This window comes from Bos indicus, chromosome 20 (assembly GCF_029378745.1).
Source record: "Bos indicus isolate NIAB-ARS_2022 breed Sahiwal x Tharparkar chromosome 20, NIAB-ARS_B.indTharparkar_mat_pri_1.0, whole genome shotgun sequence".
NCBI classification, from domain to species: Eukaryota; Metazoa; Chordata; class Mammalia; order Artiodactyla; family Bovidae; genus Bos; species Bos indicus.
The window spans coordinates 17514137-17530156 of record NC_091779.1 but is presented as its reverse complement, the minus strand read 5'-3'; the positions used below and the strand labels follow the sequence as shown (position 1 = coordinate 17530156).

The 16020-nt window shown below is 42.1% G+C and overlaps 1 pseudogene; it reads right to left on the bottom strand.

The window, feature by feature from the left end:
• Positions 1-13796: 13796 nt before the first annotated feature.
• On the bottom strand, positions 13797-15546 carry LOC109574682 (BAG family molecular chaperone regulator 1 pseudogene; annotated as a pseudogene).
• Between the last annotated feature and the right edge of the window lie 474 nt (positions 15547-16020).

The window sequence follows — 16020 nt, the reverse complement described above, 5'->3', positions numbered from 1 at the left end:
ACCTCTCAGCGTCCCCAGTGTTGAGTGAAATCAGGAGTCTGCTCCATTGAAATTGAAGCTATGATAAACAGTCAAAATACACTTTAAGTCATTGGTTGAGGAAATTTTGTTCAGGGAAATTGTCGTAAAGCAGTGGTTCTTAGACCAGCAGCATCGGCATCATCTATGAGCACGTTAGGCACGTGAGCTCCTGGACACTGGCCCTAATCTACTGAGTCAGAGTCTCTGGGGATGGGGTTCAAGAAATTGTGCTTCAGCAATACTCCTCCTGCCTTTTATGCATGTTAAAGTATGACAGCCATTGCCCTGAAGTTAATCAGGCTTCACCCAGCAAAACTCCTTTAGAGGCTTCACTCATATCCTGATAGTATTGCCAATCAAGTTCTATCACTTGCCTGCAATATCTGTAAGTTTAATCTTCGAAATGACACAAGCATCTCCCAATCAAGTCATTTATGCACTGTCCCAACTCTGGGAGAAAAATAGCAAATTCTCAGTGATAATCAAAAGGGAAAATATTTGGACAGGTAATTTTAGGAACCAGCTATGGATCGCTTTGCACAATAACGAAGTTGAGCAATTAGGCTTGGAAAGCCACAGCACAGAAAATAATTAACCCACAAAGTAATCATCTTGTAAGTCCCAAAGCTAATGATTAAAATAAACCTGAAACAAATGATTGTTTAACTTTTAAGCCGTGCTTGTTTTAGCCACAGTGTACTTCAGGTGTGAGCTCCCGGGAATTTCTCCTGTCTGCTGAGATTGGCTTTAGGACAATTCTTCTGCCTCTCCCTCCCTAGGGAAGGTTGCTTGAGTATCACAAAATACCACTCCAGTGTGGAGTGAGGAAGTTGGCTGGGCTGCTCTTCCCTGCTCAGCACTGGGGTGTTTCAAGCCCTGGAATTTCGTCTGCAGCTGTGGTGGGCTTCAGCCATATTGAATCCTATATAACCTTGGAGGCTGAGATGCATGCTTTGCTTTTATGCAGCTTGCTTTGCACTTTCATTGGTAGCTTATTATTGCAAAGCATGGCATTCCCCTCCCCCACTCGCCTCTCCACCCAAAGAAGTGAATTAATAACTAGAAAATGAGACAGAAATGAGATCTAGAAGAGCCTGAGCTTCTGAATGTCACTGTGAGCACACAGCAGCGGAGAGAAAAGGTTCCTTTCCATCTTATGTGCAGTGCTGTCTGTGCATTGACTTGTTTCCTGACACATGAGCCATGGCTTGAAAGGAATTCAGGCCCCAGCAAATTTTGCATTGCGCTTCAATGTGGCCTCTGGGATTGAATAAGGGCAAATCTATTATACTGTTGCCATGGAGACCCTGGCACAACTGCTGATAAAGAGTGTCTGATGTTTGGTAGGCCTCATAGCATGGTACATACCATTTAAAGGACGGTGTGTGTGTGTGTGTGTGTGTGTAGCATGCATGTGTGAATCTGTAAGAGAGCAAGTGTGTGTGGGAGGAATGACTGGGGGAGGTGACGTGGAGATTAGGGTACAGTGGGGAAGGAAGGAAGACAGGCTGGTTTGGCATATCATGAAGGAATGTCCTGTATTTTCACAAAGAATTTGTAAATACTTTCTTCTAAAAAAATGAATCCTGCCTTCGAAGAATCTACACATCAAACAGATGGGGGCAGCAGAAGATACACAGACTCTCCCCTTGCTCTAGCAAAATTAGTCTTTAATTCATCTGAAGGAGAATTAAGCTAATACAATAAAAGTGAAAATGCGCCCTTTTGCGTCCTCTGATGAATGCTGCCTCCGTTCAGCTGTCTGTCTGAGGATCAATAGCAGGCCTGTAAGGATTGCCAGCATTTGCTAAAGCGGACTAGCAAGATGATGGATTTTAATCATTAAAATGATTTTATAACCATGAAACAAAGAAGGCTGATTGTCCTTTCACATACATAATCTCAGTTTTGCTGTTATTGATTTAGCCAGTCCTAAATTCACTTCCTGTCTTGAAGGCAAACCTTATCCTCCCCAAATTCCATACCACATATCCATTTCTGGCTCCCAATGATCAATATGGGCAAGTTGCTTTTTTTTTTTTTTTATTGGTGCCCTTTTCCCCATTAGCCTCAGACCCGGAGAGGGATGGCACATAAAGCCGGAGCCAAGCCTCCTGGTTGGCCTGATGTGGGGCCAGGAGTCTCAGGCTGAATCACCTATAGTCCATGAGTTTTAGAGTGCGCAGCTCTAACAATGGGAGGCTGGGCAATCTGCGGTAGTTGATAGGATTATTATTATTACAGAGCGCAAAAAGCTTCTGCTTTCTTTTCTGCTGCTTTGCAGACCTCATAAGGCTTCTCTGTGATTTCTGCATAGTTAATTTGTCAGTTTATAAATTACCACATTATGTTAACGCTGAATGCTTCAAAACACAAATATATGCACAGAGGGCTTGAATATTTGAAGTGTTTTAGTACTATGGGGAAATAATTTTGTTGTCAAGCTGTGGCAGATATAGAACTGCTAGGGGATACATGGCCATTTCATCAGGACTGTGTCGATGATGGCCTGTGAACATCCAAGGGGGAAAATCATCTTTTATCACTATTGTGTACCGTGCCGGTCCAGATGGAGGATAAAACATGCATGAGTTGCCCGCAGCTCTGAAAATAATTATACTCATTTGCCAGAAATGTAGAAAGTGCATCCAACCAAGTTACCACCCATCATAGTGACACTCCGTTTGCATACTGATGAAGTTTAAAGCCAGAGACAATGGTGTTGGTATCAGTAGCGAAGGGGGGCTGGGCATCACTAGTGCTGTAGGATTAATAGCGCCATCATTTTATATTATGCAGCAGTTCACTTATGCTGCATATCAAAAGACTACTGCCTCTGAGGCTCACCTCCCTGTTTATAAGATTACAATTTGCTTTAAGACTCCAAACATTAGCCTGGCTTCCTTTCAGTTTCCACAAACAAATGCAAAAATATCTGTGTTCGATAAAGTGCCTAGAATGTAATTATGGGTAAATATGTTTGGATGCCATTATAAGTGCTTGCATGTGTGTGTATGTGAGTGTGGGTGGGTATATACATGCCCACATGCACACATGTGATTTTGGGAGACTGTAAAGGAATATGAGAAGATAATATGCGCATGCTAAGTCCTGGTACTACTGCAGAGTAATTGATGAATGGGTTTTTAAAATGTAGAAAGAGAATGAATACAAGTAGGACCCAAGAGAATAATTCTTTATATTGCAATCAGCTTAGCTTATATGTTCTTGCTTTAATCATAAGAATCAGCAGTAAAAAACAGAAACTCGGTTATTTAATCCTCACTGAGTAAAAGAGAATGTCTTATAATGACCCTCTAAAATATTACAAAATATTAAGTTATTTTTATATGCTTCTCATTTTTAGACAACTATAAAATAATCACAGCCATTGCTAGAAAATTAACAGATTTCTTTAGATTTTTGAGTCCAGAAAATGTACACATAGAAACCAAGAAGGGGCACTTTTCTCACAGAACCCTGAATTCTCATAGGTGTTCCATAATTTGAACATAGCCCAGTCATGATGTTGTTACAATGCTTATTTTTAAGTAATGATTTTAATTAAACCCTCTAAAAAGGAAACAACACTGTACCTCTCTTATACGGTCTGTACTCTGATGATTACACAAGTGCAGTTTCCCATTTTACTCTGGTGTCATGGGGGCAAGGATAACAATTTCCATCTCATCACAGGAGAGAGACACTATACTTCACTCTGCACAAAGCTTCAGTGTAATCAGAAGAAAGATTTTATGCTATAAAATTACAATAAAACAACGGAGGAGAAAGTTCCAACAGAAGTGTGGTTCAGAGACAAGGATATAATGCAGGATAGCACAGAATATTCTTATATGGCAACAAAGATAGATATTTCCCCCTAACTAACTAGGGCAAACTGGACTAATAAGATGTTTTTATAGGTTTTCCAGTTCTGCTTCTCTTAGAATGGTCCTTGAAACATGGAGGGAACAGGGACTCCTCCCAGCTCAACAATGAGTAGCTGAGAGAGTGTGAGGCTAGCAAGCTAGGTCCCCCAGGAGGACTTTCCCATGAGTAGGTGGCAGGGTGTATTCTTGGTAAACTGAGCACAGAAAGAGGTAAATTTAGATTTTCAGAAATGCTGTCCACACCTTCCCTTTCCTATGGTATTGTATTGGCTATAGTGTTAATACCACTGGGATAAGGCTAAAGAGCTTAGGACTGTCAAAAGCCAAATTCTTTCAGGGAAGTCATAGGAATGCTCAGTGGGTCAGAAATTTCTAAGAAAAATAGGTGATGTATTTGCTTAAAGTGCAATGAAAAACTTGACCAGTTTTCTGGTTTGCAGTACTGTTGTTATTGATCAGTTTTCACATGCCTAACAATCTTCTTATAGTCTCAGGTGTTAAAAGAGAAAGAATGATAGAAGAAATAGATACACACATGAGGCTTTGCCTAGGAAATAGAGTGGTAGGGATGGGCATTTAGAAAATACTTTACTATGTGGCAGATGTGTGTGTGTGTATCATCTATCTGTATATCTATATATGTGTGCGAAAGTGAAAATGGTAGTTGCTCAGTCCTGTCCAACTCTTATGACCCCATGGACTATAGCCTCTGTCCAAGGGATTCTCCAGGAAAGAATACTGGACTGGGTAGCCATTCCCTTCTCCAGGGGATCTTCCTGACTCAGGGATCAAACCCAGGTCTCCTTGCATGGCGAGCAGAGTCTTTACCCTGTGAGTCAGCAAGGAGATATACATGTATATATGTGTGTGTGTGTGTATATATATACACACACACATTCGATAAAGTGGGCATCCCTATGTGAGGTAGCCTGGTACAAGGGTATCAGAGCCTACTTACGGTTGCAAGTTTTCTATCCAGAGAAGTGACTGAGCATGAAGAGGCAGACTCCACACAAGCAGAGAATGTTGGTAGAAATAGTATATTGGTTGCCTAAAAGTCTATTGATCAAATCAGTAAAACAATCAGAATAATGAGAGCTAGATTACTGGTGATTGGAGAAGGGAGTTACAAATATGGAAAGGAAGAGAACTAGAAAAAAATATTGTGTGTAGTCTTGAAATAGGAGATATCAGTGTGACTGATGGTTTTCAATATATTGATAAATAGGGGCTTCCCAGGTGATGCTAGTGGTAAAGAACCCCCTGCCAATGCAGGAGACATAAGAAACGTGGGTTTGATCCCTGGGTCAGGAAGATACCCTTGAGTAGGAAATGGCAACTCATTCTAGTATTCTTGCCTGGAGAATACCATGGACAGATAAGCCTGCCAGACTATAGTCCATAGGGTCGCAAAGAGTCACACGTGCACCACACATGTTGATAAATATATATGTATTTGTATATAAATATATAATATAGGTGATATATATGACATACATTTATTATATCAGTTCAGTTCAGTCATTCAGTTGTGCCCGACTCTTTGTAGCCCCATGGACTGCAGCACGCCAGGCTTTCCTGTCCATCACCAACTCCCAGAGCTTGCTCAGACTCATGTCCATTGAGTCGGTGATGCCATCCAACCATCTCATCCTCTGTCATCCCCTTCTCCCGCCTTCAACCTTTCCCAGCATCAGGGTCTTTTCCAATGGGTCAGTTCGTCATATCAGGTGACCAAAGTATTGGAGTTTCAGCTTCAGCATCAGTCCATCCAATGAATATTCAGGACTGATTTTCTTTAGGATGGACTTTAGGTTGGATCTCCTTGCTCTCCAAGGGACTCTCAAGAGTCTTCTCCAACACCACAGTTCAAAAGCATCAATTCTTCGGTGCTCAGCTTTCTTTATGGTCCAACTCTCACATCCATACATGACTACTGGAAAAACCATAGCTTTGACCAGATGGACCTTTGTCAACAAAGTAATGTCTCTGCTTTTTAACATGCTGTCTAGATTGGTCATAGCTTTTCTTCCAAGGAGCAAGCGTCTTTTAATTTCACAGCTCCAGTCACCATGTGCAGTGATTTTAGAGCCCCTCAAAATAAAGTCTGTTGCTGTTTCCATTGTTTCCCATCTATTTGCCATGAAGTGATGGGACCGGATGCCATGATCTTAGTTATCTGAATATTGAGTTTTAAGCCAACTTTTTCACTCTCCTCTTTTCACTTTCATTATGAGGCTCTTTTGTTCTTCTTCACTTTCTGCCATAAGGGTGGTTGCCCGGAAATCTTGATTCCAGCTTGTGCTTCATCCAGCCCAGCATTTTGCATGATATACTCTGCATATAAATTAAATAAGCAGGGTGACAATATACTACTTTGACGTAGTCCTTTCAAAGGAATATATGTCATATGTATACACTTTTCTCCGTGCACTATGAATACCAGGAAAAGCAACGACTCAATAGTGATGAGTACACTAGTGCCAAGATCCTGGTTTCTAATACTGTTCTGCAAAAAAAGAGCCTGGACCCCTTGCAAAAAATGGTTGATTCCAAGGCTGCAACAGAGAAAAGACAAGATGAGCCTGGAGAGTCTTATTTTGCTAGCAGGCCAACTGATGCAAAAATAGATTATGTAATTTGCCCAAGTCTCAGCTCTATGAAATTGCTGTTGAACTATATGTGGATGAGACAACTCTAAAGGAGTGAGAGGAAAAAATATTAAAATCTAAAAATTAAAATGGTTCAAGTGATTTGAAAAATATCTTTAAGTTCTAACTTCACCTCAAAGAAACACAAAGTAGAAATCAGAGATGATGCCTCAAAAAGTTTATACAAGAAAGACATCATGGAACTGTAATCAGAAGATTGGATTGCAGAGGAAAACTCTCTATCAGACAAAATGTTTAAGGTACTTACATATCATTTTTTTGTGAATTAACTTAAGTAATTAATCAAACAACTCCTAACCCTAACCACCTGGGATAAAGACTTAATTGCCACTTGCTAAAGCTGATGACTATCTGTAACAAACTCAATGATGCATGCCATGGATCGTGTGTATGGCCACTTGCATATAACTGAGTCCTGGCACTCAATAGCTATGAAACCTTGCTGAATCCCTAACCACTTTGTGTTTAGGTTTCTCTATCTGTAAAGGAAGAGCTTCCCAGGTGGCACTAGTGGTAAAGAACCCACCTGTCAGTGTAGGTAGATATACCAGATGCAGGTTCGATCCCTGGGTCAGGAAGATCCCCTGGAGGAGGGCACGGCAACCCACTCCAGTATTCTTGCCTGAAGAACCCCATGGACAGAGGAGCCTGGCATGACAGAGGGTTGCACAAAGTCAGATACTGAAGTGACTTAGCATGCACACATCTGTAAAGGAAGGTACTTGAACTAGAGGTCTCAGTGAGTTGCCATATTTTATTCTATTTTTCTATCTTTGAGCAGGCTGAATAGCGTTAAGAAATTCACCCAATGGTTAGGTTTAGGTGAATATTTTCTGCCACACTGATGGGCTGTGTCCCAGCCCAGATGGCTAATGAGCTCAGGAGGCTCCTCCAGCTCCAGAGTGGACCTCGGGCTTGGATGGCTGTCAGATGGCCATACGGAAAGGGCAAATGAAGCAACACACTGAGGACTGCAACCCTAAGCCACCTGACCAGGTTGTTAAAGATAAGGCACCTCCCCAGATTACAGTTCCATCTCTCTCTTTCTCCTCCTTTCCCTCAGTTTGGAAAATGTATTAATGCCTTTATCTCACCCAGATTACCAGGAATATTATGCACACTATTGTATCTCATAGTCTATTGATCCATAGAGATTTTGTGGGGGGTTTTTGTGTGTTTTTTTTTAGTGTAAACTTAAAAAAAATGTTTTTGAAACAATCACAAACTTACAAAGAAGCTGAGAGTGCAAAGGACTTATTTTCCTGAGACATTTGAAATGCACACTATAGTGTCTGGGATGATGAAGCATCTGGTTGGAAATTTATTTTCCCAAATCATGAGGTTGTTGTAAGAATTAAATGAGTTAATGTATACAAAAGGCAAAATAATAACCCCGACCCCCTTCTGCAACTCAACATGGAAAGAAAGAAAATTACACTGAACCTTGTGGTGTTGGAATTAGAGAGTTCAGTGCAGCTCATGGTTTTCAATATTAATAGATAGACATAAAATATATGTAACATGTATTCCTTAGCTTTGTCAGCTGTAAGAACCATTAGTGATGAATATCCCTAGTTCCCAGATCTAATACCATTCTCCGCTGAAAGGATCCAGGACTCCTTGAAGAAATGGCTGATTCCAGCGTTGCGGCAGGGAAAGTACAAGTTATACCCCAAACATCTTGTTGCCAAAAGCAAGAAAGTGCTCAATGAATGATGGGGACATATCAAGCCAGCTTGAGGGTGATGCTACTGGAAAAATTGATGGCAGTTTAAAGTAATTACGTTAAGAGATTATAACCTGAATAAAACAGGATATTATGAGTCTTTACTCTCTCCCAGAGACTCCAGAAATAAAGTAGCTCTGCTGATACCTTAATTTTAGTCTCATGAGACTGATTTGGAATTTTTACCTCCAATTTATTTATTTAGGAAATAAATTTGTTCCCTCAAGCTACTAAATTTGTGGTAATTTGTTATAACAGCAATAGGGAGCTAACACATATGAAGCATTTAAATAGTACTTGATACATAATAATCACAGCCATTCGTGTCTTGTTGATCTTGTTATTTAGTATTTTCAAAGCATTCAATTTAACTACAGTAATCAAAACAGTAAGGCACTGGCACAAAAATAGACACACAGATCAGTGAAACAGAAGAGAGGGTCCATATATAAACCCACATCAGTTCAGTTCAGTCGCTCAGTCGTGTCTGACTCTTTGTGACCCCATGAACTGCAGCAAGGCAGGCCTCCCTGTCCATCACCAGCTCCTGGAGTTCACTCAGACTCACATCCATCGAGTCGGTGATGCCATCCAACCATCTCATCCTCTGTTGTCCCCTTCTCCTCTTGCCCTCGATCTTTCCCAGCCTCAGGGCCTTTTCTAATAAGTCAGCTCTTCGCATCAGGTGGCCAAAGTATTAGAGTTTCAGCTTCAGCATCATTCCTTCCAACAAACACCTAGGACTGATCTACTTTAGAATGGACTGGTTGGATCTCCTTGCAGTCCAAGGGACTCTCAAGAGTCTTCTCCAACATCACAGTTCAAAAGCATCAATTCTTCGGCGCTCAGCCTTCTTCACAGTCCAACTCTCACATCCATACATGACCACAGGAAAAACCATAGCCTTGACTAGACGAACCTTTGTTGGCAAAGTAATGTCTCTGCTTTTGAATATGCTATCTAGGTTGGTCATAACTTTCCTTCCAAGGAGTAAGCGTCTTTTAATTTCATGGCTGCAATCACCATCTGCAGTGATTTTGGAGCCCAGAAAAATAAAGTCAGCCACTGTTTCCACTGTTTCCCCATCCATCTGCCATGAAGTGATGGGACTGGATGCCATGATATTCGTTTTCTTTTCTTTTTTTTTTTTTTTCAGTGTTACAGCTCTATTTTATTTATAAGATAGGAGGAGAATCCAAGACTTGAAGAGAAGAGAGTGGAGAAGTGTGTGGGGAGGGAGAAAGAGAGAGAGAGAAAGACAGAGAGAGAGCGCGCATGCACGCGGGAGAGAGAGTCCCTGATATTCGTTTTCTGAATGTTGAGCTTTAAGTCAACTTTTTCACTCTCCTGTTTCACTTTCATCAAGAGGCTCTTTAGTTCCTCTTCACTTTCTGCCATAAGGGTGGTGTCATCTGCATTTCTGAGGTTATTGATATTTCTCCCGGCAATCTTGATTCCAGCTTGTGCTTCTTCCAGCCCAGTGTTTCTCATGATGTACTCTGCATATAAGTTAAATAAGCAGGGTGACAATATACAGCCTTGGCGTACTCCTTTTCCTATTTGGAACTAGTCTGTTGTTCCCTGTCCAGTTCTAACTGTTGCTTCCTGACCTGCATATAGGTTTCTCAAGAGGCAGGTCAGGTGGTCTGGTATTCCCATCTCTTTCAGAATTTTCCACAGTTTATTGTGATCCATGCAGTCAAAGGCTTTGGCATAGTCAATAAAGCAGAAATAGATGTTTTTCTGGAACTCTCTTGCCTTTTCCATGATCCAGTGGATGTTGGCGATTTGATTTCTGGTTCCTCTGCCTTTTCTAAAGCCAGCTTGAACATCTGGAAGTTCACGGTTCACGTATTGCTGAAGCCTGGCTTGGAGAATTTTGAGCATTACTTTACTAGCGTGTGAGATGAGTGCAATTGTGTGGTAGTTTGAGCATTATTTGGCATTGCCTTTCTTTGAGATTGGAAAGAAAACTGACCTTTTCCAGTCCTGTGGCCATTGCTGAGTTTTCCAAATTTGCTGGCATATTGAGTGCAGCACTTTCACAGCATCATCTTTCAGGATTTGAAATAGCTCAACTGGAATTCCATCACCTCCACTAGCTTTGTTCGTAGTGATGCTTCCTAAGGCCCAGTTGACTTCACATTTCAGGATGTCTGGCTCTATGTGAGTGTGAGTGATCACACCATTGTGATTATCTGGGTCGTGAAGATCTTTTTTGTACAGTTTTTCTGTGTATTCTTGCCACCTCTTCTTAATATCTTCTGCTTCTCTTAGGTCCCTACTGTTTCTGTCTTTTATTAAGCCCATCTTTGCATGAAGTGTTCCCTTGGTATCTCTAATTTTCTTGAAGAGATCTCTAGTCTTTCCCATTCTATTGTTTTCCTCTATCTCTTTGCATTGATCACTGAGGAAGTCTTTCTTTTCTCTCTTTGTTATTCTTTGGAACTCTGCATTCAAATGAGTATATCTTTCCTTTTCTTCTTTGCTTTTCATTTCTCTTCTTTTCACAGCTATTTGTAAGGTCTCCTCAGACAGCCATTTTGCTTTTTTGCATTTCTTTTTCTTGGGGATGGTCTTGATCTCTGTCTCCTGTACAATGTCACGAGCCTCCATCCATAGTTCATCAAACACTCTTATCAGATCTAGTCCCTTAAATCTATTTCACTTCCACTGTATAGTCATAGGGATTTGATTTAGGTCATACCTAAATGGCCTAGTGGTTTTCTCCACTTTCTTCAATTTCAGTCTAAATTTGGCAATAAGGGGTTCATTGGAGAAGACTCTTGAGAGTCCCTTGGACTGCAAGGAGATCCAACCAGTCCATTCTGAAGGAGATCAGCCCTGGGATTTCTTTGGAAGGAATGATGCTAAAGCTGAAAGTCCAGTACTTTGGCCACCTCATGTGAAGAGTTGACTCATTTGAAAAGACTCTGATGCTGGGAGGGATTGGGGGTAGGAGGAGAAGGGGACGACAGAGGATGAGATGGCTGGATGGCATCACTGACTCAATGGACGTGAGTCTGGGTGAACTCCGGGAGTTGGTGATGGACAGGGAGGCCTGGTGTGCTGCGATTCATGGGGTCACAGAGTCGGACACAACTGAGCGAGTGAACTGAACTGATCCGAGCCACAGTCAACTCCCGGTCTTGTTTTTGCTGACTGTATAGAGCTTCTCCATCTTTGGCTGCAAAGATTATAATCAATCTGATTTCAGTGTCGACCATCTGGTGATGTCCATGTGTAGATTCTTCTCTTGTGTTGTTGGAAGTGGGTGTTTGCTATGACCAGTGCATTCTCTTGGCAGAACTCTTTAGCCTTTGCCCTGCTTCATTCTGTACTCCAAGGCCAAATTTTCCTGTTACTCCAGATGTTTGAAGAAGGAAATGGCAACCCACTCCAGTGTTCTTGCTTGGAGAATCCCAGGGACGGGGGAGCCTGGTGGGCTGCCGTCTATGGGGTCGCACAGAGTCAGACACGACTGAAGCGATTTAGCAGCAGCAGCAGCCAGATGTTTCTTGACTTCCTACTTTTGCATTCCAGTCCCCTATAATGAAAAGGACATCTTTTTTGGGTGTTAGTTCTAGAAGGTCTTGAAAGTCTTCATCGAACTGTTCAGGTTCTTCGGCATTACTGGTCAGGGGATAGACTTGAATTACCGTGATATTGAATGGTTTGCCTTGGAAACGAACAGAGATCATTCTGTCGTTTTTGAGATTGCATCCAAGTACTGCATTTTTGACTCTTTTGTTGACTATGATGGCTACTCCATTTCTTCTAAGGGATTCCTGCCCACAGTAGTATGGTCAATTAATCTACGATGAAGGAGGCAAGAATATATAAAGGAGAAAAGACAGTCTCTACAATAAGTGGTGATGGGATAACTGGACAGCTACATCTGCTTCCCTGGTGACTCAGACAGTAAAGAATCTGCCTGCAATGCAGGAGACCTGGGTTCAATCTCTGGGTGGAGAAGATTTCGTGGAGGAGGAAATGGCAAACCACTTCTGTATTCTGGCCTGGAGAACTCCATGGACAGAGGAGCCTGGCAGGCTACAGTTCGTGGGGTTGCAGAGAGTCAGACATGACTGAGCAACTTTCATTTCAATTTACTTCAAGGAGGGAAGACTATATAAAGGACAAAAGACTGTCACTTCAGTAAGTGGTGCTGGGAAAACTGTACCTCTACAACTAAAACAATGAGGTTAGAACATTCTCTCATACCATATATAAAAATAAACTCAAAATGAATTAAAAACCTAAATGTAAGATGTAAAACCATAAAATTTCAGAAGAGAACATAGTCAGAACACTCTTTGACATAAATTGTAGCAATGGTGTTTTTTGGATCTGTCTCCTAAGGCAAACGAAACAGAAGCAAAAATAAATAAATCAGACATAATTAAAAGTTTTTGCAGAGCAAAAGAAACCATTGACAAAATGAAAAGACAAACTTCTGGGAGAAAATAGTTGCAAATAATATGAACAATAACAGATTAACATCCAAAATACATAAACAGCTCATACAATTTGATATAAAAACAAACAAACAAAAAAAAAACAGCCTGATTAAAAGTGGGCAGAAGACCTGAGCAGACATTTTCCAAAGAAGACATGCAGATGGCAACAGGCAAACAAGAAAATGCTTGACATTGCTAATCATCAGAGAAATGCAAATCAAAACCACAAGCCAGCACCTCACACCTGTCAGACAGATATCACTGAAGAGTCAACAAATAACAAATGTTGGCAAGGATGTGGAAAAAAGGGACCCCTAGTACGCTGTTTGTGGGGTGAAAATTGGTACAGCCACTGTAGAAAATCGTATAGAAGTTTCTAAACAACCGAATATAGAGCTATCATATGATCCAGCTATTCCACTGCTACATTATATATCCAAAGGAAACAAAAACACTAATTCAAAAAGACATAACACTCCAATATTCATAGCAGTTTTATTTAGAGTGGCCAAAATATGGAAGCAAGTGTCCATCTACAGATGAACAAATAAAGATGTGGTATATACAGACAATGTAATATTACTCATCCATAAAATGGATGAAGTTCTGCCATTTGCCACAACATGGATGGACCCAGAGGATATTATCCTTAGTGAAATTAGTCACGGAGAAAGAACAGTACTATATGTTATCACTTACAGATGGAATCTAAAAAGTCAAACAAATGGATGTATAACAAAACAGACTCATAAACTGGTTGTTAGCAGTGGGGCCAGGGAAGGGGGCAAGATAAGAATCTGAGATTAAGAAATACAGACTACTGTGTAAAAAGTAGATATGCAACAAGACTATATTATGCAACAAAAAGAAATATAGCTATTATTTTGTAATATTTTTAAATGGAGTATAATTTATAAAAATATTGAATCACTATATTGTATGCCTGAAGCTAATATAATATTGTGAATCAATTATACTTCAGTTAAAAAGCATTCAACTTAGTTTCTTTTTTTTTTTTTTGCTGATGTGTATATAAACTGCTTTATTTTTTAAATAACAAATGAAGGGGGAAAGGACCACAAAACAGACAGAAACAACCTCAAAGTAACTTGAAGAAAATGTAGATCTCAGAAGGGGATGGCTCCTAACAATGCCTTTGAAGGAACTCCTGAGAGGTTTATGGCTGCCCTCGCTACCTGCCTGCTGAATTCACTCTGGCCCCCTCACTGCCCCTCGTAAGCCAGGGTTCTGACCTGGTTGCAAGCAGAGACTTAGTCAACTCTGGGTTCTAACCTTCTAGAGATTTGCTTGGGAGCAAGGCAGTCCATATATCAACCACAGGCCCCACTCCAGGAATGAACCAGAGATCTCACGAGCTATGGCTGATCAGGGTCATTGGGAGCTGAGGACAGGGTCATGAACCCACAACCAGCCAGCTGTTTCAGAGGTCACATGAGAGACACTCGGGCTACCTGTTTTGACCCATTCCTGATTTTCCTCACCAGACACGGGCTCCTGGTGATTCTGGTTTACACAGACAGGTTTATGGGATCATAAGAACAAAAAGGCCTCTTGGATCTGAAGACCAAAATGGCCAATAAACTCAGAACTACCTCAGGACACATAAGAGCTCTCACCAGCCCAAAGAAAGCACCCAAAGGTCCGAGCAGCTGGGAAGACTTGGTCATGGGGGCACTCTCCAGACAAGGTGGGCTGCTGGACAGCATAGATCCACAGAGACAGAACGAGAAGCTGATAGGAGGCTAAAGATTGTATGGACGACACTTGTTCATTGAGAGCGGGTTGTAAGAGAAGGAAAAGGCAACGGGCCAATTGCCCCAAGCAGCCCTGGGGAAGGCAGGTAACTTCTGCTCCAGAGATGGCAGGGCTGGTGGGGCTGTTCTTCAGTGCAGCACGGCCTTCTCCGCCTCACCTCAGTCAGCGAGGGCCAAGTTTGTGGACTGCAGTCGCTCTGTCTCCTGGCAGATGTTCTGTTCCACTGTGTCACACTCGGCTAGGAAGGCCTGAATCCTTTTCACCAAACCCTTCCTTTTCATTCTACTGTCTTTAAAATTTTCTGGCAGAATTAGTGTGTCAATCTCCTCCAAGATCTTCATAAACTGCTCAATTGTAGCTTTTACTCTCCTATCGAGTTTGCAGAGAGCTTCAGCTTGCAAATCCTTGGCCAGAAAACCCTGCTGGATTCCAGCAAGGTCTTTATTCAGTTCTTCCAGCTGGTCAGCTATCTTCTCCACAGATTTCTCCAAATCTTTCAGCTTCTTTAGTTCAGCTTCTTCCTCCGGACTGTTCTTTTTCCCAATTAACATAACCCGGCAACCATTTTGTATTCCAAGTGCTGACAATGGCATCTCCATTTCCTTCAGAGATTTTCCCTTAAATATGAGTTTCTGAAAAGGCAGTGGAACCCCTGTAGCCTCTTCAACAACTTGGGCCAGGTCTTGGGCAATTGGCTCACTATTGCCTTCTTGTGGGGTAACTTGAAGATCGTGCTTTTCATTGCTGTGGGTGACGGTCACGCTGAGCCCGGCTGCCGCCATTTCCTCGCTCTGGGCCACCTCTTCGCTCAGGGCCACCTCTTCGCTCGGGACCACCTCTTCGCTCGGGGCCACCTCTTCGCTCCGGGACATCTCTTCGCTCCGGCACACCTCTTCGCTCCGGGCCGAGCAAGGCTGTGCTTTCTTTTTCACCCGCGGCCTGCGAGCGCAGGCGGCGGCGCCTCTGGTGGATCCGGCATGCCCTCTGGTCACGCTCTCAACTTAGTTTCATAGGATCAAGAATAGAATCTTTGTTTCTGTAGTTAGATTGTTGTTTATGTAATATTTGATAACGTCACATATCTATAGCACAAGCGGTGTGAGCAGGTTTGTAAATAAAGAGAATAGCCTTTGTGAGTACGCTGCTGCTTCTGCCTCCACCCCTCCAGTTCTTCCCTCTGGAGACTGACCACATGCCCTGCCTCTGGGGCTTTCTTGCCTCTGGTCTTGTCTTCTATGGAGGCATGGGGCAGACCAGAGCGGGAGAGGGTATCTGTCCTCCCCAGTTCCCGCCCTTCTGGCAGGTCAGCAGCGGCCACTTTCCTTTTCTGAAGGCCGCCACTCCTGCTGGGTCTCCTCTGTGGCTCTCAGTCTCCGGTAACCTCTCCTTGCTCTCACTCCTTCAGGCTTAAGGACGGTACCAGCTCCTAGCTGGTGCTAGTCATTGGTTCTTCATTATCCTTTATTAACGGTGTC